Source organism: Humulus lupulus, chromosome 2 (assembly GCF_963169125.1).
Source record: "Humulus lupulus chromosome 2, drHumLupu1.1, whole genome shotgun sequence".
NCBI lineage: Eukaryota > Viridiplantae > Streptophyta > Magnoliopsida > Rosales > Cannabaceae > Humulus > Humulus lupulus.
The window spans coordinates 120302660-120315818 of NC_084794.1; positions in this window are offsets into that span (position 1 = coordinate 120302660).

Genomic DNA, 13159 nt, shown 5'->3' on the forward strand with positions numbered 1-13159 from the left:
ATATGCACGTTTACATTGCGTGGTTGATTTTATAAAGGGTCACAACTTCCAACTCTAGCTCGTGCCTCGAGCTGGATGCCTTCTTGACCCGCGGTCTTCATATTTCTGACTCGGCCCTTAATTAATCTTGATAAACCCTTGGCTACCTCGAGCTAAAGAGGTAGGACCTGACAAGAATAGTTCCGGCCACGTGGTATCCACGTGGCTGATATAATTGTGCCATATCTCAGCTCGCTAATAGCCTGTGGACAATTAGGGCGTACATATGTAATTAGTTATTCAATCTCGCATTCTATGGAATATTACCGCGTACATAGCAAATAATGCATTTATTGGCATTATATTATTTGATTTATAGAATATTTTCCTGAAATATGTAGGAACGAATTTTGAAATCTTCTCTATAAATAGAGATGTAAACTTCACTTGTGGAGGGACCAAAACATTGAGATTGAGAGAAAAAACTCTGAGCAACTATTCTCTGAAGGTTTCCAAAAGGCTCCAAAGAGCTAATAATATAGACTCGTGGACTAGGCAAATTTTAACTGCTGAACCACGTAAAAAGATCTTGTTTTCATTCTTTTTATTCATTTCTTCTGGTATATTCTTGTTTAATTGCTCTTCTTTTTTAAGTTGAAGAAAAACGACGTCAACAAATGTATATTGTATATATTATTTAAAATTTAATTTCTTACTTTTAATCTAATTTAATTATAATTCAAATTTAAAAAAAAAAAAACAAATTAAACGGATCAAGGCAGACCCACCCCGATTCAGCCAGGGCGGGTCGACCCGACCCGCTCCAAGGAACATATCGAGGCGGGGCAGAATGTTAGCAAGGCAGGGCAGATCCGCCCCATTTACATGCCTACTCCCAAACAAACACCTCCATTTAAGAGCTTCATTTGTCTTCTTTGTATATAATATAAATATAGCATGCTCATGAATAACTTATAATAACATTTATAACATATAGTAACATTAAACACACAAAAATATTTGTGTTGTAGAAGTTTCCAAGCTGTTTTTAAGGCATATGGTACAAAGACATATGCTCCTGATATTTTACATTAATGACTTATTTACTCATCATAAAACAATAGTAATATAATATATACTTTGTGTACTATTAATAAAGTGAATAATATTAATATATATATAAATATACTAGATACAAACAATGCATATTTGTTTAGTTTTATTGATAAAATTTATTAATTATTTTTATTTAATTATATTATTACCATATAAATTTAAAATAAATAAAAAATATTATATATAAAAAAAATGACATAAACATATTAAATAAAAAATTGAACCAAACATTATTTATGATTTTTTAAAAAATATATATATATAATATGTTAAGATTTTTAAACATAAATAATATTTTTTTAATAAAAATTAAGATTATGTATTATATATTATAATTAATATGATATTTTATAATATTTAAATTTATATTAATATAGGTATTAAATATCAACTTTTGTATTAAATATTATTATAATAATAATATTTTATAATATTTAAATTTATATTAATATAATTAGTAAAAATTAGGATTATATATTATTATCTTAAAAATATTTATAACATTTAAATTTATATTAATATAATTAATTATTAAATATCTAGTATTGTATTATATATTATTTAAATTTGAATTTGAATGTATATCAATATAATTAATAAATATTTATTTTTAATTAATTTTAAAAGTATATTTTAAAAAATATTTCGTTAAAATTAACAAAAAAAAAAAAAAAAAAATCATTATCTATCCACATTTTATATAAAATAGAGATACATATACATATATCCATATAAAGCTAATTGAAGAAAACCAACTAAGTAAAAGACAAACACCTTTGTACCTTATGGATTACTTGACTTAGCACTGCTCTTGTGAGAGAATAAATAAGTTTTCTACAACTACTAACCAGAACACAAGGAATTAGTGAAACTGCAACTCTTTATATATATAAATAAATATATATATATATATATTAGATAAAAATAACATGCACCCTTATTTAGTTTCAAAATTATAAACATGTATTTATTTTTATAATTTTGAATTATCATATAAATTTTTAAAAAATAAACAATATCATAAAAATAAATAAAATATGTTTAATATAATATATGACATAAATATATTAAAAAAATTAGGACAAAACATTGTGTATAATTTTAATAAAGACCGGTTTACTTTTTTTTTCTTCAATATATAATAGAATGAATTAAATTTCTATAGTATATATAAATATTTATATCAGTAATATCTACATATATGACATCTAAACACAACATCCACATAAATATTGTTTATCCAAAAAAACAGTTGTTGATGACGTGGCAAGAATTTTCAACACGTGGTCGAACACGTGGCAGAGATACTGTTCGCCTATCGACCAGAAATATTTTTATATGTGAAGTTCAAGTTTTATATACGACCAGACTAGTCGTATACTCTATGCATTTTATGTAAAGATCTGTACAATTGTAATGATATCCGAGAATATCTCTTCATTATGACCTGAAAATCCGATTATTAAGAAAATATATTATTATTATTCGATTCATGTAACCCTTCTTGAGCCTATAAATACATAAGAAATAGCTCAAGGAGGGGATCCTTTTCTCTTTTTCCGAATTAGATTACTACTATCCATCGTTTGTATTGTTTTCTTCTTCTAAGGTCTGTGAAACTCAGGAACCCTAGTTATTTGATCACACCTTTGGAGCTCAATACCAATAATAGTATCAAGTGGACGTAGGTTATTACCAATCACTCGGGCCGAACCACTATAATTCTCTGTGTTCTTTATTTTCCATTAGATCGTTTTCTCAAGCTCTATATTATTTTTCTGTCATTTTCTAGACTCCCAAGATGAAGTCGCCAGTGAAGATTAAGGATGTCCAAAGCTTGACCGGGAGGATTGCTGCTCTAAGTAGATTTATTTCAAAATCAACAGACAAGTGCGTCCCATTTTTCAATCTACTCAGAGAAAATAAGAAATTGGAATGGACAGATGAGTGTGAACAGGACTTTCAAGCACTTAAAGCGCATATGGCGCAGCCACCCATCCTGTCAAAGTCAGTCGATAAAGAGGCTTTGTTCATCTACCTGGCAATCACGGATTACGCTGCTAGTGCTGTTCTTGTAAGAGAAGAAGAGGGTGTGCAGAAGGCTGTCTATTACGTAAGCAAAAGGCTAATCGGAGCAGAATTGAGGTATCCCCCCATCGAAAGGTTAGCCTACTGCTTAGTTTTGGCCTCAAGGAAGCTGCGGCCTTACTTCCAAGCTCATCCGATTACGGTATTGACCGACCAGCCTCTTCGGCAAGTTCTGCAAAAACCAGAGGCTGCGGGAAGATTACTAAAGTAGGCAGTCGAACTCGGGCAGTTCGACATATCTTACTTGCCGTGAGCAGCGATAAAAGGACAAGCCTTAGCGGACTTCATCGCCGAATTCACAGAGCCCGTGGGTGGCGAGCAGATTGAGAAGCCCAGCGAGCCTGAATGTCAAATCCAAGCACCCTCGTGGAAATTGTTCACAGACGGTTCATCTAACGAATCTCACGCAGGAGCAGGAGTGATATTGATAACGCCGGAAGGGCATCGATTTCACTGTGCAATAAGATTTGACTTCACTGCTTCTAACAATGAGGCTGAATATGAAGCATTACTTGTTGGACTGCGATTAGCCAAGCATATGAACATAAAAGCACTTGACGTCTATAGTGATTCTCAGCTGGTGGTGAATCAAGTCCTTGGAGAGTATCAGGCACGAGGATTGAAAATGGTCGCCTACCTAAACAAAGTAAAGGATCTGTTAGCCCAGTTCGACAAATGTAGTCTCCAGTAAGTACCTCGCGATCTGAATTCCAATGCGGACGCTTTGGCGAAGTTGGCAAGTGCAAAAGATGCTGATACTCTGAACATAGTGTCAGTCGAGCGACTATCAGAACCAAGCATCCAAGCAGCAGAAACCACTCTGGTCATCCAGATGGAAGATACATGGATGGCACCATATGTAGAATATCTGTCAAGCGGCGTGCTACCAGCGGACAGAAACAAAGCTAGGACCCTTCAGCGGCAAGCTGCTAGGTATATCCTGGTCGATGGAATCCTGTACCGAAGGGGATACTCACTGCCACTTCTCAGATGTATTACAAAGGAGAAAGCCAAAGAGTTAATGAAAGAGGTACACGAAGGTTTTTGCGGGGACCACGCTGGGGGGCAAAGCCTGTCAAAAAAGATCCTAAGGCAGGGATATTTCTAGCTAACCATGAATGAAGACTCAATGGATTTCGTGCAAAAATGTGACAAGTGTCAGAGATTCTCAAAAATCCCATGAGCAGCTCCCAACGAGTTAAAGCAGATGCAGATTCCATGGCACTTCGCAGTTTGGGGAATAGATCTAATTGGATCTTTGCCTACAGGAAAAGGTGGTGTAAAGTATGCAGTGGTTGTCGTCGACTACTTCACCAAATGGGCCGAAGCTGAGCCACTCGCGACCATAACAACCAAGAAAGTTCTTGATTTCGTAGTCAAAAACATCATCTGTCGCTATGGATTACCAAAGAAGATAGTCTCAGATAACGACACTCAGTTTGATAGTGATCTATTCACGGACTTATGCAAACATCATGATATTATCAAAAGCTTTTCTTCAGTCGCTCATCCTTAGGCGAATGGGCAAGTCGAAGTAGTTAACAAAACGCTGAATGATACCCTAAAGAAAAGACTCGAAGAAGCTAAGGGCGCATGGCCAGAACAGTTGCCTGAAGTCCTTTGGTCGTACAGAACTTCCCACCGAACATCAATAGGTCATACCCCATTTTCCTTAGCATACGGGTATGAAGCCATGTTGCATGTTGAGTTGGATCCACCCTCGCACCGCAAATTAGCATACGACCAGGACTCTAACAGCCAACTACTGATGGAATCCTTGGACTCGATTGATGAAAGGCGTGAACAAGCCCAGCTCCGAGTAGCTGCATACCAACAGAAGGTCGCCTGATATTTCAACTCTAAAGTGCGAAAAAGAAAATTCAATGTTGGAGACCTTGTGCTCCGAAGAGTTTTCCTTAACACCCGCAACCAAGCTGCTGGAGTACTCGGGCCTAATTGGGAAGGGCCTTACCAAATTGATGAAGTCCTTCACCCAGGCACTTATAAACTTGCACGCTTAAATGGAGATCTCATTCCTCGCTATTGGAATGGAGAACACCTGCGCAAGTATTATCAATGAATAATTCTTCTTAAATAATTGGATTGTATAAATTTGACTTTTTACAAGTTTTGGAAAAATGTAAGATCTTATTGATTACTTGTAAAGACATGTTTAGTCCATTTATTGCGAGAAATAAAAGGGACTGTGCTCAGCCAGTCATTTTGTAATGCTCCGAATTTCCTAATAAGGTTTAGGACCTTGATTAGGAGGCCAGGAGGGCCATAATTGATTTATTATGTTACTTAATGATCATGTGCATGTTTATGTGAATTATATTATAATATGATGATGAATGCATGCATATGGGAGTATTTATAATTATAAGGGCCTTTTGGTAATTTGGCCCGTTGTGGGCGTAATTGTGTATTTTGGTGCATGTTTGTGATTAATTAATATAGCCACATTATAAGGTGGATTTGTTCGAGCCTTTCGGCATGAGACGATCATGAAATGCAAGTGTTCGGTCTGGTCATAACGAGATTAAGTTCGGGGCTCGGGGTGAGTCTCAGAGTGAGTTTAATGATTAGAGCATTACCGGGAATTAAAGGGTAATGGGATATGATCTATTGGTGTTTGAGAATATTGAGAATAGCGGGAATTGGAAGGTGTTAATTATGATTAACAAAATAAGTGCGAAAGGACGGTTTTGCCCTTGGTGGCTGTTAAGGTTTATTTTAGACTTGAGGGCATTTAGGTCTTTTCACCCTAAGAGATTGATATAAGCCATTAAGGCTGTGGAAAGAAGAGGTAAAAACAGAGCTTCCTTTCTCTTCTCTCCCGATGGTTTTTCTCCTCCATTTTCTCTTTGGATTTTCAAGCTTCTTTTGAGGAATTAAGCCAAGGAACCAAGCTTTGCCAAGCTAGGATTATGCTCCACCATTGAAGAGGGTGTGTTGCTGAGATTGAGGTGGGTTTCTAGCCATTAGAACTCTTAGTTTTGCTCTGTTTTCTTAGTTAAGTTCCAGCTGGTTTTAGGGTTGGAATGATTGGTTTTGATTGGAGTTTTGGCTAGGGTTATTGTGGTTGTGATGCTTGGGGCAAGTGAGGATGGTTTTTGGGTTCATTTGGGACTGAATTTGATGTTTGGAAGATTTTGGTTTGGGTTAGAAATGGTGGAATCAAAGGAGGAACTTTCTGGGCTGAAGCTGGCTGAGGGTAGCGCTGCAGCGCTACCTGCAGGGGAGGTTGGGTGGTTTGTGGTTCTGTCTTGAGCGCTGGGGCGCTAGGAGGGCAGCACTGTAGCGCTACCCTGTTTCTTCAGAACCCTGTTTTAAGTGTTTTTAAGGGTTTTTGGCTCGGGGTTTCAATCGTTAAGGCCCGGGATCGAATCTACTCACCGTGTGGGTACATTTCGAGGTCCCGAGAGTGGGGTTTAGGTCAAAACCCTATCTTGGTTGATTTTTCATTAATCGAAGATTTTATATGGTTATGACTAGGTGACCGCTAAAGGATTAAGGATCGATCGTTCTAGTTCTAATTCTCGCTCGAACCAAAGGTAAGAAAACTGCACCCTGTGTATATATGACATGCATGGTTGTACTTGATGCATGTTGGATGTTTACATGTGATGCATGTAATGCACGAGGAACATGTGATTAGGACATGCTTTGTATATTGGGTATGATATTGTTCAGAGCTTGAGCCTCTGTGTTTATGCATGATCCTAATTGTACTAGTATTTGTTAAGTAAGCATGTTGAATGCCCTGTATTCGGATATTGGATATGTGATATATGTTTGGTGGCAATGCTTACTTGTATATGGCACTGACTAGTTAGGGACACTGACCTAAGAGTCAGAAATGGCATAGCGTGATGAACGCAGGGCCGAATGAAGATTAGATCTAATCGATATCAGCGTTGAATGGCTCTAAAGAATTAACGCTGGACTGACCCTAAGGTTGATGAACTTATAAGCGCTGGGCTAGTCTATGCTAGTTACTCAGAGCCAGGGCCTAAGGCCTAGGTGACTGCTTGTCACATGGCTAGGGAACAGTGTTCCATGGTTATGACTCTATGGTCATGAGGAAGGTTATGTTGGTGACTAGTCATCATGCACCTATCCTATTTAAGCTAGTGAAAGGATCACTTATTTACTCGACAGGTTATGCTGGTGACTATTTCTCCAGATACCTATCTTGTTAAGCTAGTGAAAGGATCACTTATCTATAAGCTCTGGTGACCCTATCGTCACATGGCTATTGTGAACGGAACCCACCTTAGTGATTGTATCATTGTCACTCTTCTATTTAGGGATAAAAGCCCTGGATGACTATTATGGTCATTGGTTGATGTGTTATACTCAACATTATGTGGATTTGTTTGCCTGCTGAAATAGGGCTATATCTGCTAGGCGTGTGCCTTATGACTTGATGACATGTTAATACTGATCATGAGCATATTAAGTTTTCTTGCTGGGCTTCGGCTCACGGATGCTATGTGGTGCAGGTAAAGGTAAAAGAAAGCTGGAGGTGTACATGTAATGAGGTGTACATGTGCAGCTGCTCGACCACCACGGCCGAGGTTTGAAGGGGAACTAGGGTTTAACCCTGTTTTGCCGCTTAGAACGGCTGATTGTAAATATTTTCCTGTAATAGACTCTGAAATTATATTTTTGGGATCCCAATGTATATATATTAAATGTTCTAATGAGACGTTACATCTTACCCAAAATTTTTAATCCCTAAACGACTAATCATACTTAGTTACACGATTTTGGCCAAATGACTCGATTAGCGAGTTTAGCACTGTTTACAAGGCACACCGTAACGGTCCCTGGAGTTTGGGACGTTACAACTTGGTATCAGAGCGAGCCAAGGTTTATGGTTCCTAAAGACAAGTTGGGCATGTACACTCATTACTGAAGATAGCTTCACTCATGGAATGGTAACTATTTCTGTAGTTATGTGCTTAGCTGCTTAAATAGAAAGCAAATGCTTTACCTGCACATTGTTAGGGAGCATGAGATTCTGATAGAGCTTGGCTCTTGACTATATGATTATATGCTTCGTGAATATATATATAATTGTGATCATATGATTACCTGCTCCATGAAATTATATAATTGTGATATTTACATGCTGGAGTTGGAGGCATGGTATGAATATTGGAAGAGCAGGGATTATGATCGATGTATGAATGCTATGGGCATGTTTGTAGCACTGCAAGTGGTTTGTGATTGTGGCGTGGTAAGATTTATCCCGTGGGGGAAAGCTTTTGATATGCTCATCATGATTAATGGGCCAATTTATTGACTGCAGATTCAATCAGCAGGTTTATATTCAAGGCAGACAATGAGGCCTGGTGGGGGTTATAATGAGGCTGGGAGTTACAGCCAGGGTATTAGTTCTTCATCTGCACCTATGAATTTTCAGAAGATGTTTGCAGATTTGCAATTAAGATTGCAGATGTAATGCCCTAAATTCTCCGATATGGTTTAGTGGCGGTTTAGAAGGCCGCGAGGGCCGTAATTGTTTAATTACGCCATTAAATGATTTTATGCATGTTTATGTGAATTATATTATAATATAATGATATATGCATGCATGTGGGTCCACATTTGATAAATTATGTTGTTTTGATAATTTGGCCCGTTGAGGGTAATTTGTGTATTTGGGTGCAAGATGTGATTTGTGAATGAGATTCCATTATTATGGAGATATATTCGAGCTAATCGGCATGAGACTGTTATTTTTAGTGGATTAGCGATATTGTCATAACGGGGTCAATTTTGGGGTAATAGAAATGTTTATTTGATGATAAATTGAGAATATTTGAGATCAGGGTGAAATTTTGGAGGTTTTGACTATAATGTCCCCGGGGGTGTTTTCGGGACCCCGAGCATTAGGTTTTATTTGAGGTTACTTAAGCTTGAAGTAGCTTATCAGATAGAGCATACGATAGAAAACCTCTCGTTCCCCTTCGTTAGTTCGTTTTCGCCACCCGAAGCATATTTGATGAAATCTTGAGTTCTAGGAGTCAGAATCAAGTGAGGATCGAGGCATAGCGATCCTAGGAAAGATTAGAAGCTTCTTGACCGAAGGATTTGACAGAAAACAACCTAATCGAAGGTAATCTAAGTTTAAATTTTTGAGTTTTTAGAGTTTCTAAACTTTGAATTGGACTTTGTGAATTGTTGAGTTTTCGATCAGTTTGAACCTTGGGTTTTGAGGGTTTTGATGCATTGGGAAGCTTGGGAATCTTGTTTTGATGATTGGGGAATGTTTAGGTATGATTTTGGAGTGTTAAAAATGCGGTTGGGAATGGCCAAGGGTGAAGGGCCGCGACCCTGTTCTTGGGGCGCCGCGGCCCTGCCTTGAAGAAGCAGGTGAGGCTTTTGTGCTTGCTGGGCGCCGCGGCCCTTGCCTCAGAGAACCCTGGGGGCCACGGCCCAAGGTGCTAGGGCTGCAGCCCTTGCCCTGTTTTCGCCCCGTTTGCTCGTTTTGACCTCGGGAACCTAGTTTTAGGCCTCGGGAGTGTCCTTACTACTTGGATTAGTTTGGATTGATCTCTTGGAGGCTAGATAATGATTTGAGAACCCTTGCTTATCATGTTTATTGATGGTATCCTATATGTGTTATGATTAGGTAACCGCTAAAGGACTAAAAGCTAAACCGATCTCAAGGGTCGTTCTTTTGTTCATTCTAGCTCGAATCAAAGGTAAGAAAACTGCGCCCCAAGTGTGACATGCATGAATGTTCACGAGGCATGTTGGTTGTGTAAATATGGACATGGATTGAATATATAATGCTTAGCATGTGTTGCTCATTTGTGCATGGTACTGACTCATTAGTCAGATTTGGCAAAGGTGCTAGTATCAACTATGAAGCTGTGACTTATTAGTCAGGTTCGCAGTGGTACTGGGCACTGGTCACGTTGCACTGACTCATTAGTCAGAACGGCCTTAGCGTGTTAACGCAAGCCAACAAAGATTAGATCTAATCGACTATCAGCATTGAATGACTCAAAGAGCATTAATGCCAGACCGACCTTGAGGGTCGATGAATGAAATAATCGCTTGGAGGCTAGTGGCTTACCTAGCAGCCACTCTCCCACTTGAAACAATGACATGCTTGTCAGTCACTCAGTATGGTTTATCAGAACCTGTTGAAGGCTAGTGGTTTACCTAGCAGCCACTCTTCCATTTGAATTAGTGACTTGCTTGTCAGTAACTCAGTATGGTTTATCAGGACCTCATGTGATGTTCACTCATTTGTTTGAAAGCTTTATGCTCAGTGTGATTATAATGATAATCATTTGATAATGTTTACATATAGTGTTATGTTTTCTTGCTGGGCTTTGGCTCATGGGTGCTATGTGGTGCAGGTAAAGGAAAAGAAAAGCTCACCTAGCCTTGAGTGGAGAGCTTAGGTGGTGATGTGTACATATGCGGCCGATTGACCACCACGGCCAAGGAGTTCTCAGAGGAACTAGGGGGTTTACCCTATTTTTGCCGCTTAGGTTGGCGGGATTGTAAATTTAAAACAGTAGTGACCATTGTGTACTGAGAACGACTTGTAAATGTTTTGATTAGCTCTGCAGAGCTGTTTGTAATGAAAATATCTATTTCCTTTTTATTGGTTTTATACCTTAACCTGTTAATTACACTTAGAGCACGTTTTTGACCAAAGGACTCAGATAGCGAGTCAAATTTCCGGTCCACCGTTCACCGTAACTGTTCTGGAGTAACCAGGGCGTTACAGCAGAGGCATGAGGAAAAGATTAGGTGTTTGAAGCAACATCAGAATTTGTTGGGGAGCACCTCTCCCTTTGTTGTGCCATGAGTGGCACCAGTTTTGGCTCAGCCTAGGGTTGAGAGTAGGTGGGAATTCCTCTGTGGAAGATTCTAGGAATATTACCCTCCAGTCTTCGAGGGAGGCCTAGATCCATTCGGAGCTGAGAAATGGATAGGCATGGTCAGTTCCATTCTGGACAGTATGGGGCTGGTAGGTCACGATAGGGTGATCTGTGCTACATATGTGTTGCGGGGTGATGCCCAGACGTGGTGGGAGGTAGTATCCCAGACACGAGATACGACTGTGATGGATTGGAAAGAGTTTAGGCAGCTGTTTAATGAGAAGTATTACTGTGATGCAGCTAAGACCGCTAAGATGAATGAGTTTCTGAATCTCGTTCAGGGAAAAGCAACAGTAACCAAGTATGTTAGTAAATTTGATGGGTTAGCCGAGTTTGCCTTTGATATGGTACTCACAGATATAGCTCGGAAGGAAAAGTTTGTTCAGGGATTGAATCCTGAAATAGCTCAGGGAATTAGAGTTGCCCCAGTGCATGAGGTATCTACCTATGCTCAGGTGGTAGAGAAGGCTCTTGCTGTTGAGAGCATAAAAGATGAGAAGAAGAGTGCCAGGGAGCACAGAGCTCAGATAATGGTATCTCCACTTATTGGAGGAAGTAAGAGTGAAGGCTGGCAGACCCGTCCTATATGCACGCGGTGCAAGAGGCGTCATTTGGGAGAATGCCGAGCAAGGTCATGTTTTGCTTGTGGCATAGTTGGGTATTTCAAAAAGGTTTGCCCAAGGCTAAGAGAGCTTGAGCAAAAGAGGATAGACAGCTCGATTCCAACTCGAGTGTTTATTCCAGGGCAGTCAGAGTCTGAGACCGAGACTAGTTCCTCAGGGGTGGCAGTTCAGTTTTCTAGTTCTGATTTCTAAGTTATGCTGATTGGTTTTTGTGTCATGCTGTTCCTTTATTCGAAGTATATAGAGAGGCACAAAGTTGATATACAGGTCATATGGTTATGTTATGATGAAAAGTGACGCTGTATTGGTAATTTAAGGGATCAGGTGAATTGTTGTGGAAGGACTCATTAGTCACTTTGTTAAAGCTAGTTATGGCTGGCTTTGGTTTGATACAGGTCTGAAGGGCCTGTGTTCCGAGCTTTCTTCGCCTGAGGCGCTTTGCTGCTCTCCCCTTGGTGTCTCTTGCTGGTTTTCTTCTTACTCGGGGGAGCCGCAGCAGCCTCTAGAGTGTTGTAGAGATCGAACACGTTGGCGGATTCCATGTCTGAAAAAGAAGGACAAAGTTGAGCAGTGAGATAGCATGAATGACCAAGTACATTACATCAAAAAAAGAAGCAAAGAAAGATTGCAAAGTCAAATACCTGAGCTATTATTACTGGTCGCTATCCTATAGACTCTAGTAGTCTTATACTCATTCTTTAACATGAAGAAGTCTGGACCTAAATGTGGAGTATATTTAAAATTGCCATCCCCGTCGAATAGATGACAGGGAATTGGAAAATTGTCTAAAAGCGAAATAACTATACCATTGTCATTCGACAAATCGTCAGAGAATTCGACAGGCTCGGTGGCCTTCTTTTTTCCTTTCCCCAAGGGGGCCGAGGGCCTTTTTGCTGGAGGAGTGCCAGCAGGTTCCCTGATCGTGACCCCAGTTGGTCTCCTCCGTGGAGGTAACACTGGAGGTTGCTGCTCGGGTTCCTCCTCGACAAAGGAACTCCCTTCTGAAGGCACCCTCATGTCCGATTGAGGGGCCCAGAGGCCAACCAACCTAAGGTTAGCCTCTGTAACCAGATGCTTAACGCTCTTTTCTGCATCAAGCATGCTGGCTAGGAGCGCAGATCTCAACTCCATGTCCGAAGTTGGGTTTGGTCGCAGCCATGGGCCTGGAAGACATTAACAATTTAAGAAATTGTGGAGGAGAACACTAAGTAAAGAAGTAACAGCCAGTGATACAAAAATTTTACCTCCTTGTGCAAAGGCCAGGTTGTCTGCGATCATATCAGTTGTGAGGAAGTACTCCTGATAGTACCTTCCCACATTTGAGATGTGGGTTGTGTCAGTTAGGAAGGTGCGCCCGGTTTCCTGATGACAGAAGTGAAAGAACCTCGTGCCTTCTTGGTTGGGGTTAGATTTGAGGTCGAACAGGTAATTGACCTC